The sequence below is a fragment of the Cervus elaphus genome, chromosome 33, assembly GCF_910594005.1.
Source record: "Cervus elaphus chromosome 33, mCerEla1.1, whole genome shotgun sequence".
Taxonomy (NCBI): domain Eukaryota; kingdom Metazoa; phylum Chordata; class Mammalia; order Artiodactyla; family Cervidae; genus Cervus; species Cervus elaphus.
The window spans coordinates 65,378,314-65,397,533 of NC_057847.1; the positions used below are offsets into that span (position 1 = coordinate 65,378,314).

General features: G+C 41.0%; 1 protein-coding gene across 3 annotated transcripts in view; it reads left to right on the top strand.

Moving 5' to 3' along the window:
• Positions 1–19,220, top strand: part of NCKAP5 (NCK associated protein 5) — a 1,015,164-nt gene that overhangs the window by 448,393 nt on the left and 547,551 nt on the right. The gene's annotated exons all lie outside the window — the stretch shown is intronic.

The following is a 19,220-nucleotide window of genomic DNA, read 5'->3' on the forward strand; positions in this document are numbered from 1 at the left end:
AATAAAGACACTAGACCCAATGTTACTTGACTTGCACAAGGGAAAATGGCTAGTTCATGCCAAAAGTTCAACTGGAAATGAATTCCTGTTCAGTGTGCTTTGATCCTGGTAGCATAGTGCAGAACAGTTGATTTGGAATCAGGATATCAGCGTTCATTGCTTTACTTCATTATCTACGACTTCAGGCAGATCTGTTAACCTGCAAAGGAATCATTTTCTCATCTACAAAATAACAGGGCTTTCTGTCCTATAAACCCTTCAGAGTGGGGGGGTCAAATATATGATTATGATTTATGAACTCTAAAGAACTTTGCAAATAATAAGCTCTAATTATGCTTGCATCATTCACCATGCAGTTTAGAAATTATCTACATGGGAATTATTCTTAATGATGGCAAAGATATGGCGCATTCCTGTGATTTATTTTTAGATCTCTCAATGAGAGCTCAGTCCTTCCTTGTGATGCTTTCCACCTCTCATTGACATTTAAATCACTGGCCCAAAGCAGGCCAGCTGATAGTTTTTCAGGTTGTCACCTGTCATCCCAATTCTGAGTAAATTTGTATCACCACAAAAAGACTTGAATTTTTATCACATGCCTACAACTGATTTTATGTAAATGGCTTGTGTAACATGGGGAATTTCTCGATAGACCACAACCTGTTAAGTTTGGGACTCAAAATGGGTTGGAGCCACTGGAAAGCATTTGCACTGAAATTTTGAATTTGCTTGTGAAAATTCAGATTTTAACTTTGAATTTGCTTAATGAAGAAGGGTTAGAGGCCATTTGGTGATGGGAAATTGTTACCAGTCAAAGGTCTTACAGAATCCCAGGAAGGAGCCACTCCTCTGGTATCAGGACACTCAGCTTTGGGAATCTTGGAACCAGCAAGTGCAGAGAAAAATATGATAAACCATTGACACTGACTTGCTCCAAGATGGTGGAGTAGAAGGAAGTATGTTCATTTTCTCCTGCAAGAACTCCAAAATTACAGCTCGCTGTTGGATAGCCATCGACAGGTGGATGTTGGATCCCACCAAAAAATATACCCCATGTCCAAGGGCAAAGGAGGAGCCCCTGCAGGACAGTAGGAGGGGCAAAATCGTGTTTACAGTCAAACCCCATACCTGCCAGAGATGCTCCGAGGGCTCAAACAAAACCTTGTACGCCACAGGAGACCCCACAGAGACGGAGCCAGATCTGCCTTTGAGTGTTTGAGTGTCCCCTGCAGAGGTGTGGGTCAGCAGTGGCCTGCCACAGGGGCGCGGGCTCTGGGTACAGCAGAGAGGGGTGTGGCATAAGCCTTCTTGGAGGAGGTCACCATTAACCCACCATAGAGCCACCAGAAGTTACACTGGATTGGGAAAGCAGACTCGGAGGGCACAAACAAAACCTTGTGTGCACCAGGACCCAGGAGAAAGGAGCAGTGGCCCCACAAGAGACTGACCCCGACTTGCCCGTGAATGTCCAGGAGTCTCCTCCAGTGGAGGCGTGGGTCAGTGGTGGCCTGCAGGGCTGGGGGCACTGAGTGTGGCAGTGTGTGCGAAGGACCTTTTAAAGGAGCTCGCCCTTTTCTTTATTACCTCCACCATAGTTTGGTCTCAGGTCAAACAACGGGGAGGGAACACAGCCCTGCCCATTGACAGAAAATTGGATTAAAGATTTATTGAGCATGGCCCCGCCCATGAGAACAAGACCCAGTTTCCCCCTCAGTCAGTCTCCCCCATCAGGAAGTTTCCATAAGCCTCTTATCAGAATGAAAACCACAATCACAGAAAACTAATGAAATTGATCACATGTAGCCTTCTCTAACTCAGTGAAATTATGAGCCATGAAGGAGAGGTCTGACAAAATGTGGTCCACTGGAGAAAGGAATGGAAAACCACTTCAGTATTCTTGCCTTGAGAACCCCATGAACAGTATGAAAAGGCAAAAAGATGAACTCTCCAGGTCAGTAGGTGCCCAATATGCTACTGGAGAAGAGTGGAAAAATAACTCAAGAAAGAATGAAGAGACAGAGCCAAAGATGCCCAGGCAGATGCCCAGATGTTGATGTGAACAGTCATGTAAGTAATGTCTGATGCTATAAAGAACAATATTGCATAGGAACCTGAAATGTTAGGCCCATGAATCAAGGTAAATTGGAAGTGGTCAAACAGGAGATGGCAAGAGTAAATACGAACATTTTAGGAATCAGCAAACTATGGACTGGAATGGGTGGGTTTCACTCAGATGACCATTATATCTCCTTCTGTGGACACGAATCCCTTAAAAGAAATAGAGTAACCCTCATAGTCAACAAAAGAGTTTGAAATGCGGTTCTCAGATGCAATCTAAAAAACAACAGAATGATCTCTGTTCGTTTCCAAGGCAAGCCATTCAATATCAGTAATCCAAGTCTATGCCCCAACCAGTAATGCTGAAGAAGCTGAAGTTGAATGGTTCTATGAAGACTTACAAGACCTTCTAGAACTAACACCCCAAAAGATGTCCTTTTCATTATAAGGGACTGGAATGCAAAAGTATGAAATCAAGAGTTACCTGGAAGTGAAGTGAAGTTGTTCAGCCATGTCCAACTCTTTGCAACCACATGGACTAGCCTACCAGGCTCCTCCTTCCATGGAGTTTTCCAGGCAAGAATACTAGAGTGGGTTGCCATTTCTTCAGGAGATCTTCCCAACCCAGGGGTTGAACCTGGGTCTCCCAAATTGTAGGCAGACGCTTTACCATCTGAGCCACCTGGGAAGTCCGGGGAAGAGATACCTGGAGTAACAGGCAAATTTGGCCTTGGAGTACAACATGAAGCAGGGCAAAGGCTAACAGATTTCTGCCAAGAGAACGCACTGGTCATAGCAAACACCCTTTTCCAACAACACAAGAGAAGACTCTACACTTGGACATCACCAGATGGTCAACACTGAAATCAGATTGGTTATATTCTTTGCAGCCAAAGATGGAGAAGCTGTATATAGTCAGCAAAACAAGACTGAGAGCTGATTGTGGCTCAGATCATGAACTCCTTATTGCCAAATTCAGACTTAAATTGAGACAGTGGAGAAAACCACTAGACCATTCAAGTATGACCTAAATCAAATCCCTTATGATTATACAGTGGAAGTGAAAAATAAATTCAAGGGATTAGAGCTGATAGAGTCCCTGAAGAACTATGGATGGAGGTTTGTGACATTGTACAGGAGGCATAGATCAAGACCATCCCCAAGAAAAAGAAATGCAAAAAGGCAAAAATGGTTGTCTGAGGCAGCCTTACAGATAGCTGAGAAAAGAAGAGAAGTGAAGGGCAAAGGAGAAAAGGAAAGATAAACACATTTGAATGCAGAGTTCCAAAGTATAGCAAGGAGAGATAAGAAAGCCTTCCTCAGTGATCCATGCAAAGAAATAGAGGAAAACAGTAGGATGGGAAAGACTAGAGATCTCTTCAAGAAAATTAGAGATACCAAGGGAACATCTCATACAAAGATGGGCGCAATAAAGGATAGAAACTTTATGGATCTAACAGGAGTAGAAGATATTAAGAAGAGGTGGCAAGAATACACAGAAGAACTGTACAAAAAAACATCTTCATGTCCCAGATAATCACGATGGTGTGATCACTCAGCTAGAGTCAGACATCATGGAATGCGAAGTTAAGTGGGCCTTAGGAAGCATCACTACGAACAAAGCTAGTAGAGGTGATGGAATTCCAGTTGAGCTATTTCAAATCTTAAAAGATGATGCTTTGAAAGTGCTGCACTCAATATGCCAGCAAGTTTGGAAAACTCTTCAGTGGCCACAAGAATGGAAAAGGTCAATTTTCATTCCAACCCCAAAGGGCAATGTCAGAGAATGTTCAGCAAACTCCTGCACAATTGCACTCATCACACGTGCTAGCAAAGTAATTCTCAAAATTCTCCAAGCCAGGTTTCAACAGTACGTGAACTATGAACTTCCAGATGTACAAGCTTGAATTTTAGAAAAGGCAGAGGATCCAGAGATCAAATAGACAACATCTGCTGGGTCATCGAAAATGCAAGAGAGTTCCAGAAAAACATCTTCTTCTGCTTTTTTGATTATACCAAAGCCTTTGACTGTGTGGATCACAACAAACTGTGGAAAATTCTGAAAGAGATGGGACCACCTTACGTCCACCCTGAGAAATCTGTATGTAGATCAAGAAGCAACAGTTAGAACTGGACATGGAACAACAGACTGGTTCCAAATTGGGAAAGGAGTACATCAAGCCTGTATATTGTCACCCTGCTTATTTAACTTTTATGCAGAGTACATCATGTGAAATGCCAGGCTAGATGAAGCACAAGCTGGAATCAAGATTTCCTGGAGAAATACCAATAACCTCAGGTATGCAGATGACACCACCCTTATTGCAGAAAGTGAAGAACTAAAGAGTTTCTTTTTTTTTTTTTTAATTTTTTTATTAGTTGGAGGCTAATTACTTCACAACATTTCAGTGGGTTTTGTCATACATTGATATGAATCAGCCATAGATTTACACTTATTCCCCATCCCGATCCCCCCTCCCATCTCCCTCTCCACCCGATTCCTCTGGGTCTTCCCAGTGCACCAGGCCGGAGCACTTGTCTCATGCATCCCACCTGGGCTGGTGATCTGTTTCACCATAGATAGTATACATGCTGTTCTTTTGAAACATCCCACCCTCACCTTCTCCCACAGAGTTCAAAAGTCTGTTCTGTATTTCTGTGTCTCTTTTTCTGTTTTGCATATAGGGTTATCGTTACCATCTTTCTAAATTCCATATATATGTGTTAGTATGCTGTAATGTTCTTTATCTTTCTGGCTTACTTCACTCTGTATAAGGGGCTCCAGTTTCATCCATCTCATTAGGACTGGTTCAAATGAATTCTTTTTGACGGCTGAGTAAAATTCCATGGTGTATATGTACCACAGCTTCCTTATCCATTCATCTGCTGATGGGCATCTAGGTTGCTTCCATGTCCTGGCTATTATAAACAGTGCTGCGATGAACATTGGGGTGCATATGTCTCTTTCAGATCTGGTTTCCTCAGTGTGTATGCCCAGAAGTGGTATTGCTGGGTCATATGGCAGTTCTATTTCCAGTTTTTTAAGGAATCTCCACACTGTTTTCCATAGTGGCTGTACTAGTTTGCATTCCCACCAACAGTGTAAGAGGGTTCCCTTTTCTCCACAGCCTCTCCAGCATTTATTGCTTGTAGACTTTTGGATAGCAGCCATCCTGACTGGTGTGTAATGGTACCTCATTGTGGTTTTGATTTGCATTTCTCTAATAATGAGTGATGTTGAGCACCTTTTCATGTGTTTGTTAGCCATCTGTATGTCTTCTTTGGAGAAATGTCTGTTTAGTTCTCTGGCCCATTTTTTGATTGGGTCATTTATTCTTCTGGAATTGAGCTGCAGGAGTTGCTTGTATATTTTTGAGATTAATCCTTTGTCTGTTTCTTCATTTGCTATTATTTTCTCCCAATCTGACGGCTGTCTTTTCACCTTACTTATAGTTTCTTTTGTAGTGCAAAAGCTTTTAAGTTTCATTAGATCCCATTTGTTTAGTTTTGCTTTTATTTCCAATATTCTGGGAGGTGGGTCATAGAGGATCTTGCTGTGATTTATGTCGGAGAGTGTTTTGCCTATGTTCTCCTCTAGGAGTTTTATAGTTTCTGGTCTTACATTTAGATCTTTAATCCATTTTGAGTTTATTTTTGTGTATGGTGTTAGAAAGTGTTCTAGTTTCATTCTTTTGCAAGTGGTTGACCAGTTTTCCCAGCACCACTTGTTAAAGAGGTTGTCTTTTTTCCATTGTATATCCTTGCCTCCTTTGTCAAAGATAAGGTGTCCATAGGTTCGTGGATTTATCTCTGGGCTTTCTATTCTGTTCCATTGGTCTATATTTCTGTCTTTGTGCCAGTACCACACTGTCTTGATGACTGTGGCTTTGTAGTAGAGTCTGAAGTCAGGCAGGTTGATTCCTCCAGTTCCATTCTTCTTTTTCAAGATTACTTTGGCTATTCGAGGTTTTTTGTATTTCCATACAAATTGTGAAATTCTTTGGTCTAGTTCTGTGAAAAATACTGTTGGTAGCTTGATAGGGATTGCATTGAATCTATAGATTGCTTAAAGATAAAAACCATATGATTATCTCAATAGATGCAGAGAAAGCCTTTGACAAAATTCAACACTCATTTATGATTAAAACTCTCCAAAAAGCAGGAATAGAAGGAACATACCTCAACATAATAAAAGCTATATATGACAAACCCACAGCAAGCATCACCCTCAATGGTGAAAAATTGAAAGCATTTCCCCTGAAATCAGGAACAAGACAAGGGTGCCCACTCTCACCACTACTGTTCAACATAGTGTTGGAAGTTTTGGCCACAGCAATCAGAGCAGAAAAAGAAGTAAAAGGAATCCAGATAGGAAAAGAAGAAGTGAAACTCTCACTGTTTGCAGATGACATGATTCTCTATATAGAAAACCCTAAAGACTCTACCAGAAAATTACTAGAACTAATCAATGAATATAGTAAAGTTGCAGGATATAAAATTAACACACAGAAATCCCTTGCATTCCTATATACTAACAATGAAAAAACAGAAAGAGAAATTAAGGAAACAATACCATTCACCATTGCAACAAAAAGAATAAAATACTTAGGAGTATATCTACCTAAAGAAACAAAAGACCTATACATAGAAAACTATAAAACACTGATGAAAGAAATCAAAGAGGACACAAACAGATGGAGAAACATACCGTGTTCATGGATTGGAAGAATCAATATTGTCAAAATGGCTATTCTACCTAAAGAGTTTCTTGATGAAAGTGAAAGAGGAGAGTGAAAAAGTTGGCTTAAAGCTCAACATTCAGAAAACTAAATTCATGGAATCCAGTCCCATCACTTCATGGGTACTAGGTGGGCAAACAGTGGAAACAGTGAGAGACTTTATTTTTTTTTTTGCGGGGGGGGCTCCAAAATCATTGCAGATGGTGACTGCAGCCATGAAATTAAAAGATGCTTGCTCCTTGGAAGAAAAACTATGACCAACCTTGACAGCATATTAAAAAGCAGAGACATTACTTTGCCTACAAGGGTCCGTCTAGTCAAAGCTGTGATTTTTCCAGCAATGTTGTATGGATGTGAGAGTTGGACTAATAAAGAAAGCTGAGCACCGAAGAATTGATGCTTTTGAACTGTGGTTTTGGAGAAGACTCTTGAGAGTCCCTCAGGAGATCAAACCAGTCAATCCTAAAGGAAGTCAGTCCTGAATATTCACTGGAAGGACTGATGTTGAAGCTGAAACTCCAATAGTTTGGCCACCTGATTTGAAGAATTGACTCCTTGGAAAAGACCCTGATGCTGATAATGATTGAAGGCAGGTGGAGAAGGGGATGACAGGGGATGAGATGGTTGGATAGTATCACCACCTCGATGGACATGAGTTTGAGCAAGCTCCAGGAGTTGGTGAACGACAGGGAAGCCTGGCGTGTTGCAGTACATGGGTTCACAAAGAGTTGGACACAACTGAATGACTGAATTTAACTGAACTCACTGAATTCAAAGACAATCCCAGGTAATCTTGTCATATATAATGTGTCTTGGTGATTGTTAGCCATCTTCAAGAAGAAATATATAAGGTGTATATGCTAGAGACTAAAAGAGAAAACATATTTTAAATCATAACTTGGAGAAATGTCAGCCTCCTAAAATCAGACTTTAGGTTTTAAAATCTTTCTGTTAACTGTAGTTCAATTCTTAAATTTATGATATGTGATGAATTTACAGAGAATTCAGGTCTATACTGAAATTAAAGACATAGCTTGGATAATGTGAGCTATTCTGTAAATACTTGAGGATTTGAGAAATAAAACAGATTAAGATGAATCAGGAATGAAACATTCTTCATTATCCTATCATGTGTATCTGTGTTTAAATTTAAGATAGGAGAAACTAGCCTAGAGCAATAATGCAAAAGGCATAAGGAGAAATTATGTAAAGAAAAAACTCTATATTTCAGCACTCTTCAGAAGGGCAAAGAATTATAAGTAATATAAATGACTTAAAAGCAAGACAGTGATTAAGTAAAAGGTGGCATAGCCCTCTGTGATATATCATGCAGCCATTTAAATTTTTATGAAAGCTGTGTGGCAACACCAAAAAAGTATTCACTGATACAATGTTAAACAAGATACTAAACTGCATGTAAATTATGACTACATCTCTGTTAGATATGAACTAGGTAAAATGACAGACATAAAGTTATGTTGGAGTGAAAAAATGATTCTCATGTTTTCTTATCTTCTCAAACTTCAGAGTTCTTTTTCTCTGGGATGTTCCTCTGATAGTTCTTTGCATAGCTGACTCTGTTCCATCCTTCTTTTGTCTGTGGATGCTGCATCCTCAGACAGACCTTCTAGCATAGTATCCCACTTGATACTGCTGCCAGAGCATGATCCTCAGTTTGTCTGGCATCCCTGGGGAGCAGAGGTCACATCTCCTTCACCCCCATTGTTTGTATAGCACCAAACACAGCATCCTATTCTATAGTAAGCTTTTGAACATCTGTTGACTAATGAATACTAGTGGGGTTAACAAAGAAATAATGTAACTTTTTATATAAACTAAAGTGAAAAGATAATGACTCAATCAGAGCCCCGTTTAATGATTTTTATAATTTTCCTTGCCTTCAAAAGAGCAGAAGACTTGGAATTCCTGCCAGGGCCCTGCCTCTTTGGGCACCAAGGTATCTAAGGAGCTAATCATCGGAAGGTGACTGGGGAGAGTGACGTTCAGTGCCAGGGATGGGAGATGACATGAAGGCATGACCCCTGGATCTTGGTGACACCAGAGGAGCACCCTTGTTTCACACACCAAGGCTTAGACTCACCAGAACCAAATGTCTCTGTTGTCTGCCCTGGACCCCCTGCTCTTTATGTCTCCCCAGCTCTTTTTTTCTGAAATTTCCTTCTGCTGAGGAGTCAGTTCATTTCTCTGTCTGTCTCTCTCTCTCAAGGCATGTAGCTGTAGTCCATTCATTTTCACATCTCTATAGTTTAACCCTGTATGGATATCGACTGAAAAAAATGCACAACCTAAAAGTTGAGAATTAAGTTTTAAATTCAGCCAACATTCTGAGGACTTCAAGCCTGGAAGATAGGACTCGACATTTTGAGGTACTGCTCTGTAGAGACTAGGAGGGGAGCCAGGATACATAGGAGTTTTTTCACCAAAGTAATTACTATTAATTAAAGAAAACCAGATATCTCAAGTTAATACACTTTTCTATGTATGGGAAGATGCAAGAGCGTGGACTCACTGAAATCATTCCTTTGACATGCATCTCAGCTCCCTGGGGCCAGCATCCTGTGCTTTTTCATCCTGAGTCTTCTCAGGGTACACTGTTGTGGGTGGCTGCAGTGACTGACTCCTTGATGGTAGGCATCCTGTTTACATCCTGAGTTTTCCCAGGGGTCACCATCAGGGTGGCTTGCCGGGGTCCAGCCCCAGCAGGATCCAGGGGAACCCTCAGGATGAACGGCGTCAGCGAGAGAAGACAGACACACACACACAGACGCTGAGTAGAAGAGGTAGCTTTTTTTTTTATTTTTAGGATAGCTCAGTTTTTATAGAATGAATGTTACCTCCCCCTTAAGTCACCACATATTACATCAGATATTGGTTTATGCTTCCATCAATATTTTTTTCCCTATGTTTTTCCCCTAAGCATTCATCTAGAATGTTTCCAATTACAGGGTTTATACTTAAATATCCCGTATATAATCTTCTTGCCTCAATGGCCTAACATTCTCACTCACAAAAACAATGTTTCATAAATCTCAGGTATAGTGTAAATTCTTTGGACAATAAAACAATACATGGGAAGGGTTACAGTAACATGTTGGACATTTCTGAAAATAGTACCATGAGAAAAACCTGATATTTTTTTTACCTGAAACCACAAAATCCCAGTTTACAACGATTAACTATTAAACAGCAAAAACACCTCTAAAGCAGCAAAACACCTCTATTAATAGTAAAATAATGGCAGTAAAGCTGGTTAATATAAATCTTCTATTAAAATCTTATATACCCCATTTTCTAACTTTACAAAAATACCCGTAATATCCCATGTTGTTTAAAGAAAGGGAAACAATGAACAAGTAGCAGCAAGGAAATAGCAATAGTGAAAACCCTTTCAACCAAAGAGAAAGTAAACTAAAGCAGTATATCTACTTCTAAATCTAAACACGTCTACTCTTTTCTATTCTAGAACATTATAATCTTTTAAGCAAGCAGCCAAACTATACCTGTGGCCTCTTCTTTTATGACTTGATGTTTATGGTCATGTCCTGAGCCAGAGCAATCTTAAGCATTTCCAAAAAGGCTTGGACTTTTCCAGCGAGGCCTTATTACTATAAATTATCATTTCCAAAAATTAATAGAAAGCCCAACAACAGTAAGACAGAAGGAAGAAAGGGACATACCGGGCCCCTGGGACAACCTCGAGGGGAAGAGCTGCCTTGCAGGTTCCTTTCTCGTCCCGGCGGCTCCCAACAGTGGCTGTAATGTGATGGCTTGATGGCTGCAACATCATTTGCTTACTGATATGGCAGGCAGCGTTTCTCTTTCACATGGATATACCACAAGGTAGCTATTCTTCTACTAATGGAATTTTAGACTGCTTCTCCAAACAACAGTGAATAGGGCTCTTTCAAGAGTTTCTTGAAGGTACTGCCTAGTAGAATCTCTGGGTCATAGGCTATGAGCATCTTGAAAATGACCGTAGAATGCTAGCTTGTTTTCAAGGGGCAGGGAGCAGTTTGCAGTCCCATCGCAGTATATGAGAGTTATGTCTGCTTTTCATCAGTTTATCACTCCCAGTGCTACTGACATTTGGGACCAGTGATTCTCTCCTGGGAAGGCTGAGGGGGGGCTGTCTGTGGGCTATTGGATGCTTAGCAGATTTCCTGACTCTATCTACTAGATGCCAGTGGCATTATTCCCACCATGTTACTACCAAAATTGTCTCCAGACACAGCCAGATGTCCCCCGAAGAGGGTGGGGGGCAAGGCAAAAACCTCCCTCTTTGAGAACCACAGCTCTATGTCTTGCCAGCACTTAGAATTTTCCAGGCTCTTTTCAAACCACTTAACACCGTAGATCTGGGCAGGCTGTGCCTCAGAGGAGGAATCTTTTTAGGCATCCAAGCTTAGCTTATTGCTCTATGTTAAGGTATTTTCTGACAGTTTTGGATGAAGAATAGTGACTCATTGGAAAAGACCCTGATGCTAGGAAAGACTGAAGGCAGGGTGAGAAGAGGGTGACAGAGGATGAGATAGTTGGATGGCATCACCAATTCAATGGATGTGAACTTGGGCACACTCTGAGAGATGGTGAGGGACAGGGAAACCTGGCATGCTACAGTCCATGGGGTTGTGAAGAGTTGGACGCAACTTGATGACTGAACAACAACAAAGTTTGGGTAAAGAACTTTTTACACCACTTGGCATCATAGTTAATTTTATGGATGAGCCAACATAGATTGTTGAAAGGGATTAATTTATCCATCATGAAAAAAATGTTTCCCTGCCTCCATGGGGAGTTTCTCCATGCATTGCATCCTCATAGCAGGGCTCCGTCTACAGTGAACCACTAGAAATTGTGTTTTTGCCTGAGGGCTTGGAATTGTTCTCTGTTTGCCATGACTAACTTCCTTTATATTGTCTGTTTTCTTAGGCATTGCTGTGCTTAAAATAAGTATTCACTTGATGCTTGTTTTGTTCAGCTGAGATATGCCCATGTTTAAGATATTGAAGTTTTGAGAATCCATACTTACAAAACAGATAAATTATTCAGGCTAGATACACAAGAAAAGGTTCTTACCTAGTTTAAAATGCTGCCTCCAAATAACAGTGTTCTCTGAATTGGAATTCATCTAATGCAATTACTACTTGACAGAGAAACTAAAAGTTAAGATGTTAAGGCAACCAAGAAATAAAACTAAAAATTCCTTTGAGATGAGAATAGCGTGAGAAATGGAGCATTTCCTGCTGTATCAGTAAACAAGGATGTCATAGTCCTCAGCGATTCCTACCCTCCAGGGCATTCAGGAAGGAGAAGGCTACCTGTGATCTGGCAGCAGGAGGCTGCAGCCACTCCCTACGGTGAGCACAGGGGGGGAAATCAGGATGTGAAGAATCACAGGATACTGGCCCCAGATAGCTGAGATGCGTAGGAAAGGAATGATTTTCAGTGAGCCCAGACTTTTGCTTCTTCCTATGTGTAGAAAAGCACTAAATTCCTTGAGATATCCAATTTTCTTTAATTCACAGAAATACTTTTGATATTCAGACTACCTGCCCTTTGTTACCAACTTCTGTGTAACCTGACAACTCCCCCCACCTCCTCAGGGCAGTTCTCTCAGGGTCACATGAGAGACCTGCTGTCTCTTGGGCTTGAAGTCCTAAAAATTCCCACCAAATACAACATAATTCTCAACTTTTAGATTGTGGCTATTTGTTAAGTGGACAAGAGGTCAATAGGAAAATGAAAAATGTTTAAATAAACAAACAACAACAAAAACTCTACTGCTCACTAAACCTTTTCAAGAATACATGGGTAAATACCATCTCAGCATCTCTGAATTGTTAAATTCTTTGGGCAGAAGCTATGCATTTTTGAGTTCCAGTGCCAAATGATTTTCATTCTGAAGTTTTACTCCAGCAAGAAATATAAAGCTGGCCAGACTTAGTGTTGACTAATAACTATTAGGGAGATGTGATGATAAGTTTTTCAAAATATCTGAGAACGTTTGGCAAGTAAAATATCTGTCTCCATTTTCCTCAGGGCCTCTGTTATTGAATGTTTCAGCTCAGGAACCCAAGAATGCTTATATTCCCATGACATCAGGCTTTTCTGAGCAGCTGATAAATCAGGACTCTGTGCCCTTGTGCCTGTACAAATAGAGGCAATTAAGTTATAGCACAAGAAAGAACTATGTTCCAAGAATAGCAGTGTATATGGGGCCTTCAGGACCAATCATATGGGCAGAATCAGGGCAGCCCAAATGGTAGGATGTAGTCATCTGAAGGACTGGCTCTTTGGTTCCCCTCAAGGTTTCCAAAGTGCTGTTGGAAGCATTTTCTTTTTTACTTTTGCATTTCCTGAAACTTAGTCCTCCATCTTTTTTAAAAACATAAAGGTAGAACATTTTTTGCCTCTCTTGAGGTATGGCATAACCCCTAAGTTTCCTTGGACGGTTCTCTTTAAAACTTCTCCTTTTATGGAACTGAAAACAGCACCCTAGTCCTCTAGTGCCTTCTTTATGTCACTGATCCTTCACAATAATGCATTTAGTTATATGGCGAGCAATAACATATGGCTGTTTAGGGGATCCTACTCTTGAAAAACACTTGGTTTACAAACACAGTTATTTTAACTGCAGAAAGTAATTTAGGGGAAGTCACAAGTGGCTTTGAAAGCTCTCAATTTCCTGGCTTGTCTTCTTAAAAGACTATATATTTGTGAAGGTGTAAATACTTGAATGAAACATTTCCTAAATTTAGAATGTTTATATATATATTATCAAGAAAGTCGAGTCCGTGTTTCTGTAGGGGAAGAAAAATTTCCCCTTCCTTCCTTCTAGATTCTTTGGCTGCTCTAATAATTATATTAAGACAGATTAACATGAGAAAAAACAAGTTTAATTTTATATGTAGGAGAGTTGCATGAAGACATGAGTGAAGTTGCTCAGTGGTGTCCGACTCTTGCGACCCCATGGATTGTAGCCTACCAAGCTCCTCTGTCCATGGTATTTTCCAAGCAAGAATACTGAAGTGGGTTGCCATTTCCTTCTCCAGGGGATCTTCCCAATGCAGGGGTGGAAACCCGGTCTCCCACGTTGCAGGCAGACCCTTTACCATCTGAGTCATCAGGGAGCACAGAGACATGAGGCAGTTCCAAATGTCAGGCCGTTGAGGCTTGTATGTCATATTGAGCCAAGGAGGAGGGGTTAGGGGTCAGAGACTTCACAGGGGAGAAAGAGGATTCACAGAAAGTTGGCAAGAGCTAATGTTTGGTAAACAAATGTTTGCCATGCCCTGCAGATCAGTCTTTCTGATATAAAAATTTATTTCTGGTAATAACTCTCTTCCTGGTACAGCTCCCCACCCCCATCTAAATTCTTTCAGGCAGTTAATGGAGAAGTAAAATCTCTTTGGGTTTCTTGGGCCTTGATTGTCTTCAGCTTGAAATAATTCACAGGCCAAAGCAGTGCATTCTGGAGTGACCTGTCTAAACCTCATCATTTTCTTAAGAGTCAAAATGGGGCTCCAGTGTGGAGGTTGATTAGTAAGTCAGAGTCCCAAGGGTGTTCAAGAAAGAATTTAGGGCTTCTGTAGATCACTTTGATCCCCCCCCCCACATAGTAACACTGTATTTACAGGGATAAATAAATGTTGTATTTCCGTTTACAAAAATAAATATGACACTGCTAGCTTGAAGTATTGTATTTATACTTTTCTTTTCCATAGAGCAATCCCGTTCTGACTTAAGATGCTATAACTCTAATAAATGTGGGTACAGTCCTTTTTTAATTCAAAATGTTTTCCCATACAGATCTTTACTCTTTAGTACAGTGCTTTATGTGAATATTAAATGCAGTAATTAAATTTCTTACCAAAAAAAGTCTCTGCTAACACTATTCCTTGACTGTGATAGAAATTATCTAAAACTTTAAAAAAATCTTTCTTCGTGGACTTTTGTCCATTTATGTAGAGTGTGTTTTCTGAGGTTAGTGGTACGGTTGTGGAAAACATATGCTTTCAAGAGTGGCGAACGCCTAATTATAGGCTCTGTATATGAACTCTGCAAGAGGGCACAGTAAGAACAAGAAGCAGCAAGTGCAAATCGGATCCTTGAGGGTGGGGAAGGGAGAATCACATTGTGAAGTCTCTTGAATCTGAACCTACATTTTAAGGGCTTTCCAGGAAATTAAGGCAGATCTGTACTTTTCACCTTGGCTGTGTATCCTTTGTGGTTGTAGAAGAAAATGCCTTTGTGCATAACTCTGGGGTGTCCTGCTTTCCTATTGGCATGAAAAATAAAATAAATATTTCTTGGACATCCTGGGCTTTGGGGGTGCAATTACTTTTCAAAACTTGGATCTCACTTGAGAGCTTCTGAGACTTAATTTTAAAATGGGTTTCTGTCTTTATATTTTCACTTGAGAAATATGCTCGTTGCCAGAGACCACGGTGCTTCGCTCAGTCCTGTATTGACATGTAATGTTGACATTGGAGCGCTAGGTGGCGCTTTTCCAGCTTTGGTTGGAAGGCTGAATCTTCAGCGCGTCTACTGTAGTTACAAGTGCTATGTGTATATGTGTATCACTCAGTTACAAGGTAGTATTTGCCAAAGTGCTTGGCATACTGAAGGACCCATATGCTTGCATCACAAATTGGCCAGGAGTGTAGTTCTATGGGGCAGAGTCTACATTTAGCTTTGAATTCAGTTTTTGGATGTGTAATGTTTAAATATATTTTCAGATATACTGATTTTAATGAAAATGTATGGAGTTCATGCTGCACATAGAACAAGGCTTTAGGTGGTAGGGGATTAAAATGAGTCAGGGGTCTTGGCTCCTGTCGCAAAGAGGATGTCAGTGCAGTAATTACTAAGCAGCTGATCAACAAGCATAAGGTAGTAAATTACCATATAATTAGTAATATAATGAGTAAAACAGTGTCCTCCCTAGAAATAGTTTTTCACTTGGATTTTTCCAAGTGATAAAGGAGAAAACTCTGGGCCTTAACTGTTGGCCCTGTGTATAGAAAGTCCTCAGAGAGGAAAGAGTAGGAGGAAGAGTGAGTAAATTGCTTGCCTGAAAGCTTCAATTTGGATACACTGGAAGGTAGGTTATTGGTTGGGGGGCTTCCATGCTGCTCACAGTTGGTATTTGATACATATAGTTCTCAAAGCTTATTTTAGTGCTTGTAATGGGTTGAGCTATGCCCTCTCCCTCCAGAATTCATATGTTGAAGTCCTAAACACAATTCCCAGAAGGTGACTATTTGAAAACAGATTCACTGAAGATGAAATCAGTTAAGATAAGAGTTTAATGCAATAGTATGAACTCCTAATCCAGTGCCTGATGTCTTTAGAAGAAGGGAATTTGGACACAGACATGCACATAGGGAGAACATCACGTGAAGGCTGAATGTAACATCACCACAAGCTAAAGATCCAGCTGAAGCTAGAAGAGAGGCCTGGAATAGGTCCTTCCCTAGCACCCTCAGAAGGAGTTTGGCCTTGATGACACCTTGATTTCAGACTCTGCCCTCCAGGACTGTGAGAGGATACATTTCTGCTGGGCTCTGTCTCCTCTTTTGTGGTCCTCTGTTACTGCAACCCTGGTAAAGTAACAGCCATGGAACCCTTTTTGCAAATGTAGTCATACTCAGAGATGCAACATGTGAAAACTATCAACATAGAACTGCTATGACTGAAGGAAGGATGGAAAGCAGGGCTCAGCGACCCCCATCATGGAGCCTGCACACTCCTCTTTGCTTTGCTCTGCATCCTAACTTTGGCCTAGGGTGACCCCTATGAACAATTAAACCATTGTTTAACTCATAAACCTTATGATCCATGCTAACCAATTAAGTTTACCCTTCCGGTTGAGCTGTTCTTTTCACCGTTATCCCGACTTGCTTGTTCCTGCCACTGCCATGTCTTTTCACTTGTTTGAAATATTTATCTTATTTATGTTTTATTTTTTAATATTTATTTATGTTTGCTGCTCTGGTTCTTCATTGCTGCCCACAGGCTTTCTCTGGTTGTGGAGTGGGGGCTGCTCTCTACTTGTGGTGTGTGGGCTTCTCACTGCGGGGGCTTCTCTTGTTGTGGAACACAGGCTCTAGGGCATGTCGGCCTGGTAGTTGTGGCATGCGGGCACAGTAGTTGTGCTGGACAAGCCTAGCTGCACCATGGCATGTGGCATCTTCCCAGATCAGGCTTGGAACCCATGTCTCCTGTATTAGCAGGTGGATTCTTTACCACTGGACCTCCAGGGAAGTTCCCCACTTCTTTATGTAGCACTTTTCTTTATTCCCCTCTGGTGGCTTAGACAGTAAAGAATCCACTTGCAATGTGGGAGACCTGAGTTCGTTTCCTGGGTTGGGAAGATCCACTGGAGAAGAGAATGGCAACCCACTCTAGTATTCTAACCCAGAGAATTACATGGACAGAGGAGCCTGGCAGGCTACAGTCCATGGGGTCACAAAGAGTTGGACACAACTGAGCAACTTTCACTTTTCTTTATTCAAACAGTTCAAGTTCTATTTCCTGCAAAAAGCCTTCTGTGACTTCTATAAATCTCACTGACTTTTCTCTCCTCCAGATCTTTTCAAAACTTAATTTTTTTTTTTAATTGAAAGAAAATTTCTTTACAATGTTGTGTTAGTTTCTGCTGTCAAACTATGTGAATCAGTCATAATTATACATATATCCCCTGCTTCTTGAGCCTCCCTTCCCTATCCTCACCATACCCCTCTAGATTGGCACAGATCACCAGACTGGACTCCGTGTGTTGCATAGCTACTTCCCACTAGCTAGCTGTTTTTATGTGTATATGGCGCTGCACCAGTGGTTCTTGCCAGACTCTGCATCTTCTACTTAATTACGAAATGTGTTGCTTTATAGAGTAGTGCTACCCCACATATAAATCTTTCATAGATTCTTTGTATTAGTCTTTAGTTGTTTCCATAAATTATGTACATTTAGCGGATTATAGTGACTAGGTATATTTTATATAGGTTCAGTAGGTCAGAAATCTGGGACAGCTTGACTGGTTTCTCTATTCCTGGTCTCACAGGTCTACATCGAGGTGTTGGCCAGCTGGGCTCTTATTTGGAGATTCTGGGAAAAATCTGCTTCCATGTTGATTCAGGTTGTTGGCAGGATCTGGTTCCTAGTGATTGTGGGACAGAGGTCTTCATTTTTCTCAACTGGGAGCCACTGCTGACTCCTGGAAGCCTTCTAGTTAGTCCTAGCATGTGGGCCCCTATGTCTCAGAGCTAGGAATAGTGCATTCAATACTTTTCTTACCTGGAAGCTCTCTGACTTCTCCTTCTGCCTCATCTCTCTGAATAAAGCAAGAGAAATTCTCTGTTAAAGACTCATGGGATTAGATTCATCCTATCCTTATAATCCAGGATAATATCTCTATTTGAATTGTGTAACCTTAATTATATCTTCAAAATCCCTCCTGATTAATTTATAGATTACAGTGATTAGAGCATGGACATCTTGGGGGAGGAGGGATATTATCCAATCTTCCACCAGTCTTTAAGAGCCAAAGTCCTATGTTGTATTTCTCCTGTATTCCTTCTCCCCTCGATGTCCACTCACCTCCAATGCCTAGAGTAATAGTAGGTTCTCAGTAACTTTAGGGGAGAGGGAAATGGCAACCCACTCCAGTATTCTTGCTTGGAGAATCCTGTGGACAGAGGAGCCTGGAGGGCGCCTATCCATGGGGTCACACAGAGTCGGACACGACTGAAGTGACTTAGCAGCAGCAGCAGCAGTAACTTTAGATGTTGATGGATTAATTGAATCATTGATAATCACTGAGGTACCATCTTGTATTATTAATCCAATAGCCAATGATCTAAATGATATTTGGCAAGACTGTTTTGTTGATTGAATATGAGGTGGATTGAGATCCCAAATACTGAAGGTATACAGACAAGCAAGTGGTAGAACTAACCTAGAAATGAGGCAATAGAGGTTGTTGGGGAAATGGAGATTAGAGAAACTCTTCTTCAGAGATGTGAATAGGACACCTGGATGCTACTGTGGTAGGTGGCCCCTTATTTACATGTCTGGCACAAAATCTCAGTGATATGTTTTGAATGAGCAAATGAATGAATACAGCACTTTCAGTTCAGTTCAGTTGCTCAGTCATGTCGACTCTTTGTGACCCCGTGAACTGCAGCACGCCAGGCATCCCTGTCCATCACCAACTCCCGGACTTTACTCAAACTCATGTCCATCGAGTCAGTGATGCCATCCAACCATCTCATCCTCTGTTGTCCCCTTCTTCTCCTGTCCCCAGTCCCTCCCAGCATCAGGGACCTTTCCAATGAGTCAGCTCTCCGCATCAGGTGGCCAAGGTATTGGAGTTTCAGTTTCAACATCAGTCCTTCCAGT